The sequence below is a fragment of the Epinephelus lanceolatus genome, chromosome 8 (assembly GCF_041903045.1).
Source record: "Epinephelus lanceolatus isolate andai-2023 chromosome 8, ASM4190304v1, whole genome shotgun sequence".
In the NCBI taxonomy this organism is placed as follows: Eukaryota; Metazoa; Chordata; class Actinopteri; order Perciformes; family Serranidae; genus Epinephelus; species Epinephelus lanceolatus.
This window is the reverse complement of record NC_135741.1, coordinates 43,109,781-43,124,702: the sequence shown is the minus strand read 5'-3', so window position 1 is coordinate 43,124,702 and position 14,922 is coordinate 43,109,781. Positions and strand designations below refer to the sequence as shown.

At 39.5% G+C, this 14,922-nt stretch overlaps 1 long non-coding RNA gene across 1 annotated transcript; it reads left to right on the top strand.

Annotated features, from left to right (window-relative positions):
• Positions 1-1,299: 1,299 nt before the first annotated feature.
• Positions 1,300-1,751, top strand: LOC117257685 (uncharacterized). The gene is made up of 2 exons (XR_004501720.2): positions 1,300-1,417; positions 1,498-1,751. It is a non-coding gene; the product is annotated as an uncharacterized LOC117257685 (long non-coding RNA).
• The last annotated feature ends 13,171 nt before the right edge of the window (positions 1,752-14,922 follow it).

Genomic DNA, 14,922 nt, shown 5'->3' with positions numbered 1-14,922 from the left:
AGAGTAGATGCGAGATTTTGACTGGTCCGGATGCTCATTGGATTAATGATAATGAGGCGTGCGCTGATTGGCTGCAGGAAGGACAGGGCCGGGATGGGGGCTGGCCCAATACATCCACAAGTTGGCCGACTCCAAAACAACAACAATCTCTTCGTCATGGCGCAGGCACCAAATGAACAACCTGACCGGGCAGCTGTTTATGGAATTCGCTCTTTTATGTTTGAACCGGAGTCGGAACCAGAACCAGAGAGTGACGATGCTGAGGTGGTGGAAGAAACGCGTGTACAACAAGATGTCTCTGAGTGGTAAAGTTATTTTCATTTTGAGTGAGAATGAGAAGTTAGATATGTACCTCAATCCGGTTTTCGCTAACGAGGCATGTAGTGTCCCAGTTTTACGTGTTGTGTCAAAACATAAAAAGTAATGCAAATGTACTTAGTTTTATATCCATGGTCATAGTGAAGTTATGAAAATGTCTAACTTGAACATATCTTGTTACATAACATGCAGTTTTCATAGCATGCAGTTTATAGCATCATCCCAGGTAATAATGCAGTAATAGTATTGTGATGATTTTGGTTCCTGTGGTATGTTTTTGTGTTTGTTCTCTCTCTCCCTCCCCCTTTCTTCTGTTCTGCAGTGCATGTGTGTGTCAGGGGGCGTGGCTGGCTTCTCCTGCAGCAGCAGATGAGGCACACCTGTCTTCAATCACCTCATCTTCCTGTCTACAAGAGCCTGGTCTTCACTCCACTACGCTGCCAGATAATTCCGTCATGTTCGGTAGAGCTCTGTGTTCTTACATTTTGTATCTTGTGCTCAACTTGCTGCATAGCCGTATTTTGCTGCCTATTCTTCTAGTGTTGCTAGAGGTTTTTGTACTTACCTGTGGTTTTTTCCCTGTTGTACTCAGGTCGTCCTTTGTGCCTCACCGTGTGCCTGAGTTTTTTTCAATCCATCCTTTGGTGAATATTCTACGAGCCAGCCAGCTCCCTGCCTCCACCGCCTGCTCTTGTTTTTTCTTATTGTTAATAAACCTTTTTTGTGACTGACCTGCATCAGTATCTGCTTTGGGGTCCAAACAAAACCTGTACCTAACAAGTATAGCTTGAATATAAGTTGGTATGTCCCATACCATGTACTATTTTGGCCAAATGCCTGGTGTAGTCGCCATGTTATTGCTAATAAGATAATAGGCAAAAAGTCAATACCTAATGTAAATATGGTGTCACTATATCGCTTAATACTCAAACACAGCATCTTCCAGTCATCTTTTATACACCTGCACCAGCATTACCTACCTTCTTTTTCCTAAAGTAGTTCTAATTCTCCTTTCTTTCCCCTGAAAAGGTGCACATGTGGGAATTGTGCCACAATGCCCACTGAAAGAGAAAACGTTTGTTGCAGGGAGACCCCAAAAGTAGGTATCATACACAATGAGTATTCCTCGTCCAGTGTGCTTATGAAAAAAACACACATTTGCCTCTTTTCATTGCACAGGTACTCAGAAGGATGAACCAGCTCCAAAATCCCCCCATGTGCATGACAGAACATCCTGGCTTGGAACCTGTCTGCTTAAATGTCTTCTCATTACAGAATGCAAGAAACATTTATATGCAGGATTATGCCCATTTACCAGTTCAAGGCAATGAGAAGTATGTTTCTGTTCTGCATCCAAACATTTAGAATTTTTAAAAAAATGAATTGCCAATGAGATAACTGCATGTCAATGTGATAATAAAAATTAAAATACATTTGTGTTCTAGTTATTGTGTAAAAGTATTAGAAATAGCAAGTTCACCACATTCAGTTTGGACAAATGCATATGAAAAAAACTGAGGTGTAGCTAGAGAATACACTATAATCCCACATACTGTACCATTTAAATGTTTCTACATTGTTACTTTCATATGTAAAATGTGAAGGAAACAACAAAGCTTCAATACAAAAGTGTCTTTATTAAGAATACAAAAAAGCACAACAACACTGCAAATCTACTATTTCTAAATCAAACAAGATAAATAAATCTAATTGCATTTTTGTGCACTCTCTCTCCAGTGAATACAGGCACCTTGCATACAGGTCCTTTGTGAGCTGGTGCTGGGGTCATCTTGGCCATAGAATACGCATAGTAATACCGGCATGTGTGGTGCTGCGGATCCGGCAAGATCTGATGAAACTCAACACTGAATATGTTAAATGAATGTAATTGACACTTAATAGAATAACTCATTATTATTAAACATCGTACACTTATCTACACTACACTGCATTGTTGTGTGGGACAACGTAACAGACAAATTCAGTAAGTGGAACACTAGAACACAATAGATGGCTTAGAACTTGTGACATTTATTACACAGGCCAAAACTGGCCAAAAAATGTCGAAAATAAAGCAATACTTCTCAAGCAATTTACAAATAATAATAATAATAATATTAATAATAATAATAATAATAATCTTTGTAGTGTAAATTAAAAATATCAAACTGTCGCTCAGCTTCACAAACGGTAGACATGCTGTAGCCTACTTCAAGTATTTTCTTTATCACAAAAGTAAACAGTTTAACCATATGATTTGCTCTCAATAAACCAATGAAAAATGTAATGAATAAATAAATAAATAGCCTGTTGAAAATATACACTCCTCCATTAATCGTGCAATTTAAATGTGAAAAGTCTCACTGACTGACCGTCACCTGTGTGTGTGCGGAGAAGGAGAGGGGCGGAGGGAGCGGAGCTGTGGAAACATCCTGCAGTCCGACATACTATCATGCGTTTAAATAACTTATTGGACAGATATATATAGAGAAAGGCAAGCCCAAATAAGCAACTCTATTTGTACTCTATTTCTATTTGTAAACGACTTTACCATAAAACAAGCCCACACAGCAACCCTGCTTGTGTGCTTGTGAATACCTGCCCTACTCTGCCTCTGACTGGTTTATGATGAAACATTCCTCTCCCTAAGCCAATCATCATCACTTACGTGGTTGTCTCTCCCTCCCTTCCCCCTCACCTGCCCTCACCAAAGGAAAAAAGACTCCGCTGAGAAGGAGCTTGCTTGGGTGAAAGCCGCTTCAGTGAACACAAGTAAAGCCGAGTAACGGCGCATTTTATTGTGAGTAACGGTAACGGCGTTATAACGGCGGAGACAGTAACTTTTTTGATTACTCCTTACTGAAAAAAGTAGCGCCGTTAGTAACGCCGTTTGTTTATAACGGCGTTATTCCCATCACTGGTAACATGTGAGGGCAGTGCCTATCACACTGCAGGTCAAATGCAAAGGAGTGACATTAAATTCTAAAAACTCTGCTGTGGTCTTCCACGAGTCAGTGGCAGATTTGGTTCACTCATCTGTGGTCAATCAGAATACAAATAACCACAGTGTGGCTGTATCAGAAACCATCAGAAGAGAAAAGAATCTCAAAAACCACACAGTTACAAAGAAAATACAGGTTGTGTATAACAAGGCAGAGTACTGACTGATTATACAACACTCCCCCTATGAATACTAGATCGGACTAGGGATTTGACAGACTTCAGCATCCTTTTAGTTTGCTGGTGAGTGGCCCTTCAAATTGTGGGAAGACCGATACCTCCTTACAGATCATAAATCCAAGACTCCTGATCATTTGAGACTCAGAGCAGCTTTGCTGTCAGATCATCCGGTTGTATACATCCCTAAAAAAAGCAGAGGGGGTGACAATGTCTTCATGCATGCAGAGGAACTTGGCCCTGTTGGAGATGTTATATAAATCAACACCATGTGTGCAAAGGGTTATTGTGGGTAATGCAAGTGCAGACTTTATTAACGCACTATGTGAAATAGCTCTTCATGTGTTGAGAGGTAACATACCATTGACCAACGAACAGTACCAACAGCTTCAGAAGAAGAAAGCAATCATCATGACTAATAAAAAACTAAAACTTTTAAAAAAGAAAGAATCCATAAATCAGACCAGCAATGGGTTTTTGCTACTGTAGTGTATTATCATTTGCTCTGAAGGTTTGGAACAGATGACCAGTAAGGGGCCTAGGGTCAAAAAACATATATGGTCAGGGTCAAACAGATATTTATGGCCCAGGGTTAAAGTTTGGTGAAGTCCATCTAGGGAGACCCTCTATTATCTGTTTGACTTTGTCTCACATTTCACAGAAACAGTGAGTCTATATAATGGGAGTTATTTGGGGCTGTTTTTCAGAGCAGTTCACATTGGCTTCGAACCTCTCCAAGCATCCTAGATGTTTGATAGATGCTGTACTTCTTGTAATAAACCTTTTCTTATGCAAGCAAGACGGTGTCATTCGGAGACTTCTTCATCACCTTCACATCATCGCTATTTAAGAAACAACACTACCCCTATTAGAGTAGCTATTCCTTTTATAACTAGTCTTTTAAACAGAGGGTGAAATGGAGTACACTCAAAAAATGTTCCTGGTTCCTTAACAGCAACTGGAATCATAAAGACGTCAGCAGCAAGAGCAAAACAGTGGATCCATATGGCAAAATGTGCAAAATGAACTGGATAGAGCCATGATTGATGTGCTGAATGAAACAGACATATGAGAAAGCTAAAAAATATGTAGGTATTTTACAGCATTACCTGCCATTGGTGAGGCAGGGCGAGCGTGAAAAAAATGTTGTCTCTATCATTGCCAGAAAGTGTGAGCAGTGATATAACTGACACGAGCCACAATGGGTGCGGTTACATGATAGCTTCTCATTCAGACTGAAATAAATCTGAATAAATCATTCGGAATTAAAGTTTTTCCAGGTAGTTTACATGGAAAATATTCATCCGAATGAGGGTTTACATTACCCTGGAAATCCAGAGTTCTCGCGAGAGCACAATTTGAATTTGCTCAGCAAGTCACTCTGGCAATCAGTAATGATGCTCATTACCTATGCCCATGAAACTGAGCTGCACCAATCACATTGGTGTATCTGATATAGGCGGGCCAGAGGTGAGCTAAACAGATGACGACAACACTGCGACAACGAAGTCCGGAATCAGTCAGTAAACATTGCAAGATGGCTACGGATGAACACCAGTTGTTTGAAATGGCTTTGGCCGCTACAGTGAACGAGTTAGACTTGGCTTTTTCTCTAAAAGAGGAACAGAAGACAGCGCTCGAGTCTTTCCTTTGCAAGAAGGACGTTTTTGCTGTTTTGCCGACCGGATATGGCAAGAGTCTAATCTACCAGTTAGCTCCGCTGGTAGCTCTCTGGATACGTCACCCCGTGTATTGTTCTGATTGGTCGTAGTGTTATCCAATTGCATGCAGTGATATTTACAAATGCATGCTTGGTGCCGCCCCTCGAGTTGGGCCATTTTCATTACTCATGGCCAGACCCTAAATCTTTCTAGATTTGGGTCTAAATTTCCAGGCTAGGTTTACATGGGAGATCAGTTTAATCGCCTTTTAATCACCTTTATTCGGGTCCACGCAAGGTTTCGGGCAGGGAAGGTTTCTGATTGGCTAGGGGGCGGGGCGGATGTTACGTGTTTACATTTACCGGAAGAAAACACTGTAGTCCTCGTTCCAGATAACAAGATGCTTGACAAAACCATTCTTAGTGCCTTTTTCTGGCTTGTTTTGCTTATATTCTTGAAGCAGCAGTACAACAACAACCTTGTTCTGCTAATGCTTCATCTGTTGAGGAGGAGAAGAGAGGTAGAAAGTCGAAGAAGGGAGATAGAAGACCACTCGGGACTAGCTGGCGTCTTGTTGCGCACCCGTTACATACATTATCACACCAGAAGGGCAAGGAAACGAGCATGGGCAGAAAGACCGGAATGAACTGAGTGGATACAAGTGTGAGAAATTCTTTCATTCGGAATTAGAAACGTAATATTCCAGCCCCTTACATCGGAATGAATTTTCAATGGCATTGGCCATTTAAAAAAGGCACGTAACTGCCATCCACTAGTGGATAATCGACAATGTCAATATAAACAAATGTGTTGTATATCTTCACGTTTACGTCTGCCTAATATGGTGCCTCATACATTACAGCCTCATCAATTTATGTGGTATCTTCATAAATATCAAAGGATTTTTAGCATTCTTTGACTTCTTAAAAATAGGGGTGCTGCTGATGCTCTCAGTTTGATAATCTAGAATGTGTTTTTTGGGAGTTTCAAAGTATACCCCTGATTTAAATCCCAACATCTGAGCAAATTTTCCATGAAATGTTCAAACAGTGTTTCTTATTGGTAAAATAGAAACACTTTGTTCTAAAATTGGTCTTGTGTTGTTAGGGTAAAATTTTGCAGAAGAGTTGCTTGGCATGTAACAACAAATCCTTCGTCGTCCATTTTGCCCCAACTGATATCCCTTCTTGGTATGAAATGCACCTGATAACGCTACGGTAGATGATTGAGTTGTTTTTCGGAAAGCCAGGAATTAAATTTCTCAGGCCAACCAAACCATTTTACAAGGACCATTTTTTTATGCCCTGATTTTTTTCTGGCCAATATTTTCTCTATTTTCAAAATTTTGTTTTTATCAGCGATTACTAATTGCAGCTCTGGCTCGTAAAATGTACCTTTCAGTGGCTCGCCCACACAGTCTGACAGTTTATATACAGGAGGATCTCTGGCAATGCACTTTGCTATTGTTAAAAACTTGTCTGTGTACGTCTGTTCGTAACCTTTTCTAAACACACCATGCACTTTTGATATTCTCACCTTATTACCCACATTAACTTTCAAAGTTACCTTTTCCCTGCAGATTCATTTTGTACAAGATGGTAAAGACAGTTTTCTCATTATCTTTATTTACTTTAGCAGGAGCCATCTTTATAGAGCTGTTTTATAGGCAGGCATATCCTGGACCACGTCAGCATATCTACATGAATTAACAGATGTTAAATACCTCCACATACGGGTCTTGAAAGTTCTGTTAAAACGCTCCACCACACTTGCCTTAAGGCCAGTTCACATTACACGATATTCACCCTGATTTTGCGTCGCGGAGACTATCGTAATCTTTTGAGTGTTCAAAGCTGGCGACGTGTGTTTCTGTCAGCGGGAGTCTCGCCAACTGCGTTACGACCTGTGTGTGCACACCACAAGATTTCTCCATTGAGCCCTCGCCGACAGAGCCCCAGATAATGTGGTGATGTCACCAAACTACGTTTTTTAACTTGGAGACGACACATCGTAAAGGTATGGATATTCTTCCCAGTGTTGAATCAGATCTGCCTCCAGGGCCTGGGTCCAAACACAACGCACTCCCCATGGTCCTGTGGACGCCGCCATTGTTGTTGTTGCTTGCCAGCTTGTCAGTGTTGCCAGGGCCCTATTTCAGAGAGCAGGATTAGTGAAAACTCTGAGTATATTGAGCCTGAGATGAGGGAAACTCTGAGTTTTCCGTTTCAGAAAGCCAGCTCAGTGAAACCCTGAGTCAGTTACTATGGCAACATACTCTGTGAAGCAAACCTGCTGACTCGTAGGTTTGCTTTATTTAAGCCTGAGGCTGATTGCTCGCTGAGTGTGTAGCAGGAAGGAGAAACATGGCGTGTCCTTTGGCGAATGAAGTCGTGGATGTTGAGGCACAGTTTATTCAGAGGCTGTTGTGTAAGGAGAAGGTGATTAGAGCCTGTTTGGATGTGTCCCTGGAGGAGTATCTCTATGAAAGATATAATTTCACCTCAAAGTCTATCATTTATCTAACAATCTGTTCCACACACATATATCAAATATTACACATTGTGGATTTACATTATCATAGGAGCAAATTTTATGCATTGCACTTTGATTCTTTTGCAGCGGCAGTTTTCTTCATAACATCAGACATCAGGGACACTGAAGACATCAGCAAGACAGCGGATTGTCGGGCCGTAAGAAAAGTGACTCTGGCTCTGAAAAGACACTGGAGCAATGGAGCATCGGTGGCTTAGTGGATGGAGCAGACGCCCAGTGATCAGATGCCTAGTGCCTGATGCAGTGGCTGTGGGTTCAAATCCAGCCTGCAGCCTCTCGCTGCGCGTCGTTCCCTCTCCCCCTCAACATTACGCTGTTTTGCCATTAGAGGCAACAAAAGCCCCGAAAATAGGCTAATTTTAAAAAGAAGAGGAATTCCACAGAGCTGCAGGTTTGTCAGTGTTAATCAGAGATTAATCTGCGTTACATGATGCAATGATTCATGAATACTTTTCATATATTCAAAGATTCCTCTGTGTAATTGGCTCATTTATGGGACTCAACACCCCATAATAGCTCCATCTACAAATAAAGGAGATTACGTGAATCAGAAGTCATTTCACAGCAATTCAATTAACCTCAGCCTAATATTGACAGAATGAAGTAAGTATAAGCAAAACTGCTCACCAGTCTGTTAAATATCTTTGTGTTTGGCATTGAGTTTGTGCCCAGTGTGTTTGGGCTCCATCAGATTACAGCTGAATAAGAGGATACAGCAGATTATATTTAAATATATGAACACTGTTAAGATATAAAAATGTTTCTATATTTTCTGTACATTAGATGCATTAACGCATCACATTACAAACGTCACTTCACATTATCTTTTAACATGCTCTGCAATCCTTTTTCACCACACCTCATGCTGTTTAGCTGCAGCTGACGTGTTAGTTTGGGTTTTTTTTTTTTTTCATTTCTTCATTCGCCGTTGTTAAAATCTCTGACTCAGCTGGGATGAAACAAGAGGCTTTCTGCTTTCGGCCACTGAATATCACGTTATCTGCACTCCACTGATGATGTCTTTTGGTGCTCGCCGTGAACGTGCCTCTCTCAGGCTGAACATAGTCAGAGGTGACTGAACTAATGCTAATCAGCTGTTCTGGAACCGAAAACTCAAGTTTCTCAGCTCAGGCTCAGTCAACCCAGAGATCGGGATTAGGCTCAGAGTTTGTTGAACCTGCTTCCTGAAATAGGGCCCAGATCTGGGAGAGAAACAAGCAACCAGGGCTATGGAAACAAGCCCAAAAGAAGCAACTATCATACGTTTAAATAACTTATTAGACAGATATATATAGAGAAAGGTGATGTTTAGAGAGCAAACCCAAATAAGGAGCTCCACTTTAGAAACAAGCCCAAAGTCACGGCTAATAAGTGGACCTTGCAAGTGGCAACCCTGCAGCTTGTCCTCCTCACATTTCTTCCGTCCTCCTGTGTGCTGACGTGGGAAGTATCATCTCATTGGCTGATGCTCTTTGTCAGTCGTGTTACACTCCTCCAGTTTTCTAGCATGCCAGGTATCCAGTCCCAGTCACAGATGAGGGGGCGACTTGCTCGTAGGCTTGTTCACACATGAGGACTCGTTGTGACAGACTATCTGCCGACTCACCTCCGACCCAAGGTGGCTCTCAAGATCCTCTGCGACGTCAAAATCACGGTGAAAATCGTGTAATGTGAACTAGGCTTTGATGTTGAAAAATGTTTGATTTTATACTGATCAATTAGTCATTGAAATTGTTTATCATAAACTGCAGTGCCTGTGTCCATCTGGAATTTTCTTGGGACACGGCCTTCCCACAGAATATCTTCAAAAGCTTTTGTGGCAGATGTACCACTTTTGTTTTTAAGACACTTTAGTGTATTTAGAAAATACATCAATACACATTAACAAGTATCTCACATTATTTTTTTCTGTAGAATATTCATTCATATCGACCAAATCCATCTGGAACTGCTTGGCAATACCACTTACAAAAACTGTCTCTCTTGGAAAATGTTTTGCCGCCTTGGCATGAAGAGTGTACACATCCTGACCCAGTAAAAAGTTTTCTACATCGGTTAGGGGAGGTGTGACACCTGTAGAATCCCTGACAGCACTGTAAACTTGTTAATGCTCCCAAACCCTTCAGGATGAACAGGGTCATAATAAATCCTTTGCTACGTACTTTCCATGATAGAAGAAGAAGACAAGACATAAATGACCAGATTTTTTGTCGCAGCTTTTTTATTTCATCAGCTTTACTCATGGTTGTAAAAAGACAATAGTTCAAGTTTTTAAAACATGTAACGTATCTACTAAAACAGGAAGTCTTGTGTTACTGTTAATGAAAATATGCATCATTTGCAACACTTGTAAGACTCCGGTGCATTGTCGTTTTTTAACATAACAACTCATGACATCCACAAACAATGTGTACTGGGTTAACATGTGATGCAGTTTCATCTCATTGAAATAATTTGTGGTATGCACAATAACCTCACAAAAGCCATCTAGCACAGGCTTTTCATGCATTGGCATCACCATCAACTCCACCATCTCGTCCCACTGCATTGTGAAAGACTGACCTCTTACTAAATCCATTAACTTGTCTATTCTACAGACTTCAGATGGACTGACAACACTTTTACTTTTGTACCTTGTAACATTGCTCAGTTGTTATCAATGGCTTGATCTAAAATACCACAAAAAATCACAAATGATGTATTTGTCCCAAACTACCCTAAAACACCTTCTCAAACAATGCCCCAAGACACTAGTAAGTAAACAAGTAATATTATTAAAGAGGGTATGGATGTTAACTCCATTCTTCAGGACCTCTGGCTGCTATCACCCTATCTTTACAAACACTAAGAAAAATAAATTAATCTGATGGTCTGATGAAATGATCTGCTTCAATACGATATATTTCAGGACCTATGGCACTGATACACTGGGACATATAAAGTGTCTCAGGAAAACCAGGCTGATCAAGGTCTGGGCAGACGACAGAGCAAAACAGTTTCCAGTCCTTTACAGACAAACACCCACTCCATGTATCATCATTCACATTGCCTACGTCAGCACAAGTACCTACACTCAATGTAACTCTCCCATCACAATATTTACCACTGTAAACACTGATCCCCTCAAATTCTTTTTTAAATTCAGGCAACATCGCTCTCATAACATTATCCTCTTCGCGTCTCTACGGGCACTACCCACCGCTGCACCATACAGCCTGGCAATGGAAGATGTACCTATTACAAAGGTGGCATCGTCCAGCCAGACGAAAGGCGATAAAAGGCGATGAAATGTGATGAAATGCTTTGAAATGTGTTGAATGACGAGCGATCACCCCAACGAAGCGTCAGAGACCAAATGGTTAAAACCACACACTTATATCCACCTTGCATACAACAAAAGGAGCCCAAAAAAGTCAGTGCATCAAGTGCATGAACCGGCCACAAATAGATGGCGCGATGGGCGGCAAAGTGGATGGAGAAAGGGGCGGGCGTATATATGGGGGCAGGACACATGTGCGACCACATGGACGCACACCCACGTGTATTTCACGTGCACATGCAATAAATACATTATATTTACGACTAGCCAGATATTTAACTCCAGTGGAGAGAGGCAAAGGAGGAAATGTGTCTTGTCATTTTGTTACATATTGTGAATCTTCGCAACGAACAGAACAATAAAAACGCATTGGAATCAGTGTTCAAGGTTTCTGTTCGTAAAGTTTTTTTTGGATGACAGATCAAAAAAACACATCAGAAAAAAAGGGGCTCAGTGTGCAAAGGCCTTAGTCAATAAGAAAATACCAATCAAGAAGAACCCTCGTTATTTGCCTTGAATGATATTTCTCTGATGTGAATTCATACCAGGCATTCCAGTAAAATACGTAGAGTCAGACTGGGGAAGACTACATAAGGACAGGGTGTTTTAATAGAGGAAAGAGTTGGCTTTCTCAAAGCCTTGGTTTTACTAGCACTGTATCACCGCTCAGACAGCAGCAGTATGAAATAACTGATGTGTCCACCTGCAGCCTTAGGGCTTGTGCCTGTCAGCGTGAATGGAAAGAGTCAGTGGGCTGAAACCAGTATCCACCATGATGACAGTAAATCAACTGATCCACAGCATCTGCAACTAAATCACACTTGTTTGTGAGGTGTGTGTGTGTGTGTGTGTGTGTGTGTGTCCTTCTACCAATGATATTGTTCATTCTAGACACTCGGACCTGGCTTTTTGGTGTGATGTCATATATGGAAAAGGGGGCTCTAAGTGTGTATATGACCGGTTACTCCATAGTTTGTCATGAATGGCATGGTGATGATACCGTGCACAAACAATGACACCAGATGATATGTTGATTAAAGTGTCTTGTTGACATTTCCATGATTCGAGCTTCGATTCTTTTTACTGTCAGTGAATAATTTATAGTTCATGAGTGAATCAGTGTTGTGTTTAGACTGTATTTTTATAATGATGTGTCTGTTGTTAGATAAGATAAACAGGATGAGTATGAGTCCATATCAGCTCAGGTCAATCTGAGCCTTATATACAGCATGAAGCAAGGCTTGGACCTCTGACACTTTACTCTGTATCTGTTTTAAGATCATTTTCAGGTATTTAATAACTGTTTAATGGATTGCAGTCAAACATTTTGACCACAGCAGATTATTATTTTTAATACTTTTTTATTGCTGAGGCCAGACAAAACACAACAGGAAATTACAGTACAAAGAGAGGCAGGAGACTGTGCTGAAATTCATTCTTGATACAGTGTTTGACAGAAGATATAGCTATAAAATATCTGTAAAAGAAAACTTCATGAATATAAAAGTCATACTTAAAATTAAGGATATAATACAAGAGGTGATAAGAAATTTAGATTGCTACATTGGTTCCTTTTTTAGACCCCTGAATACAGAGAAAATTTACTAAAAAGTCATTTAGCTGCTTGTCACACAGCACAGTCGTCAGAGGAAAATGTTGACATTATATGCTTCTAACCACAAATACACTACATTTGCATGTGTCTTATATATAATATTAATTTTTTTTAATGTTTCTAAGGTTTGGTGAGAAAATACTGTTACATTGATATTTTGAAATTATAGATCACAGGCTAAATAGACTATAGAATGAATTAGTAAAGGAAATGGGCTACCTGCAAATTGTCTTTTTTTTCTTAATAAAAAGTTGTATTGCAGTAGGCTAGGCATCTCTGTTTAGTCAAAATTAAGCTGTTTTCTATGATTTTGAGTCTCTAATGTAATTTGCATAAAAAGGGTTTGACTTGGTGCCTTGTGCAGAGAGAAGGTGCCACATCGCTCTGTCGTTTTCTTTTTTCCATATAGCCTACCTCTCTTCTGTATTTTCTCTTATCTCTTGAAACCAAATAAGCTTAAAAAAGAGAGAGAGAGTAGGAGAGGATATAGGCCTAAGGGTCTGAATGTTAAGTTTGGAAGTTACTTTTGTTTGTTGAGGTGTTTTCCTTTTTTTCCCCTTTTTTTTTCTTTCCCCTCTATATTTGTCAGACTGCACAGGTTAACAAAGCAGCTGTGAATTTCAATGATGAAAAAGATGTATTATTATTTACTTGTGTCCTGAAAAAATGCACCTGCTGGTCTGAGACCTGGCATTAGAAAAAGAATAATCTGGTTAAACAAACACATACTAAAGTTAGACTGTAAAATAATTAACAAAGGATGAATAAGTTGACATTTGTATCTTAAAATGTACATGGTCTAAATAATCCCATAAAAAGAAAGAAAGTAGCCTACTAAATCAGTTAAAGAAACTTAAGTGTTCAGTTGCATTATTACAAGAAACTCATTTGACAGAAGAAGAGAAGGAAAAATGAAAAAGGGAATGGATTAATCAAGTATACGCATCCTGTGGGGAAAAAAGAGGGGTTACTATAATGTTTCACAAATCGATTCCATTCATTCCTAAGAACATCATTAAAGATATAGAAGGAAGATACATACTGATTGTTGGCACTATAGGGGATATTCTTATGACAATTGTAAATATCTACACCCTGAACAAAGATGATGAAATGTTTTTTTAAGAGCATAGCAAATGAGATAATCAGTAAGGGGAAAGGAATGATGATAATAGGTGGCGACTTTAACGCTGTTCAAAATGGACGAATGGACAGGTTTCCCTCAGATTTTGGCCCAGGTCCAAAAAAACAGAAAATGCTTATTAATATGATCCAAGAAGTAGGACTAGTGGACCCATGGAGAGATAAAAAAAATCCTAAAGAAAGAGAATACACATTTTACTCTAATCCACACGAAAGCTATTCAATGATTGACTTCTTATGTCAAAGCAACATTTACATAAAGTTTTGGATTGCAAAAATGAAGCCATAACAATAAGTGACCATGCACCAGTTATTTTTACTATAGACATAGGAGAAGAAACATATTTAAATACTGAAGACTCAATACATCAATTTTAACAGACAAAGAAATATTAAATGAACTTAGAAAGACTTAGAAAGAAAAAAAGAATGAAAAAAACAAAAGGATTTGGAAGAAAAAATTAGACTTTGGAAAATAAACATAAAATGACATTTAATAAAGAAACTCTTCTGGAATTAAAAGAAACAAGGCAGAAACTCAATGAACTTTTGAAATATAAGGCAGAAGGAGCCATACTCTTCTCAAAACAGAAGTGTTATGAGATGGGTAACAGGGCAAGTTGGGTGTAAGCATTTCATTTACGTAAGGCGCAGTCTAGCAGATTAGTGCCAAAGATAACTCATCCAGAGATGCAGGAAATGGTTAAATCACTAATAGAAATAGCAAAAGCTTTTGAAGAAGATTTTAAAGCTCTGTATGCGGATCCAAATTGGACTTCACTGAAGAATGAATATATGAATCTTTTCAAAAATAAACCTACCATTATTGAAGGAGGAAGAAGCACCTGATATGACAAAAACCAATTACAGAACAGGAAGTTCCCATACAGATTCCCAACAGATTACACCCATAAAAGTTAAAGTTTTTAATTTTGCACTTTCTAAATATGATGCTCCACAAACATAGTCTGAAGCTATTATTTCTGTGCTATATAAAGAAGGTAAAGACCCTACTAAATGCGAGGGGTACAGACCAATAAGCTCACTGTGTAATGATTTGAAAATCCTAACCAATATTCTTGCAAAAAAAAAAAAAAAACGCTTCAAATGGGCAAATACTCAAATCATTTCAACAA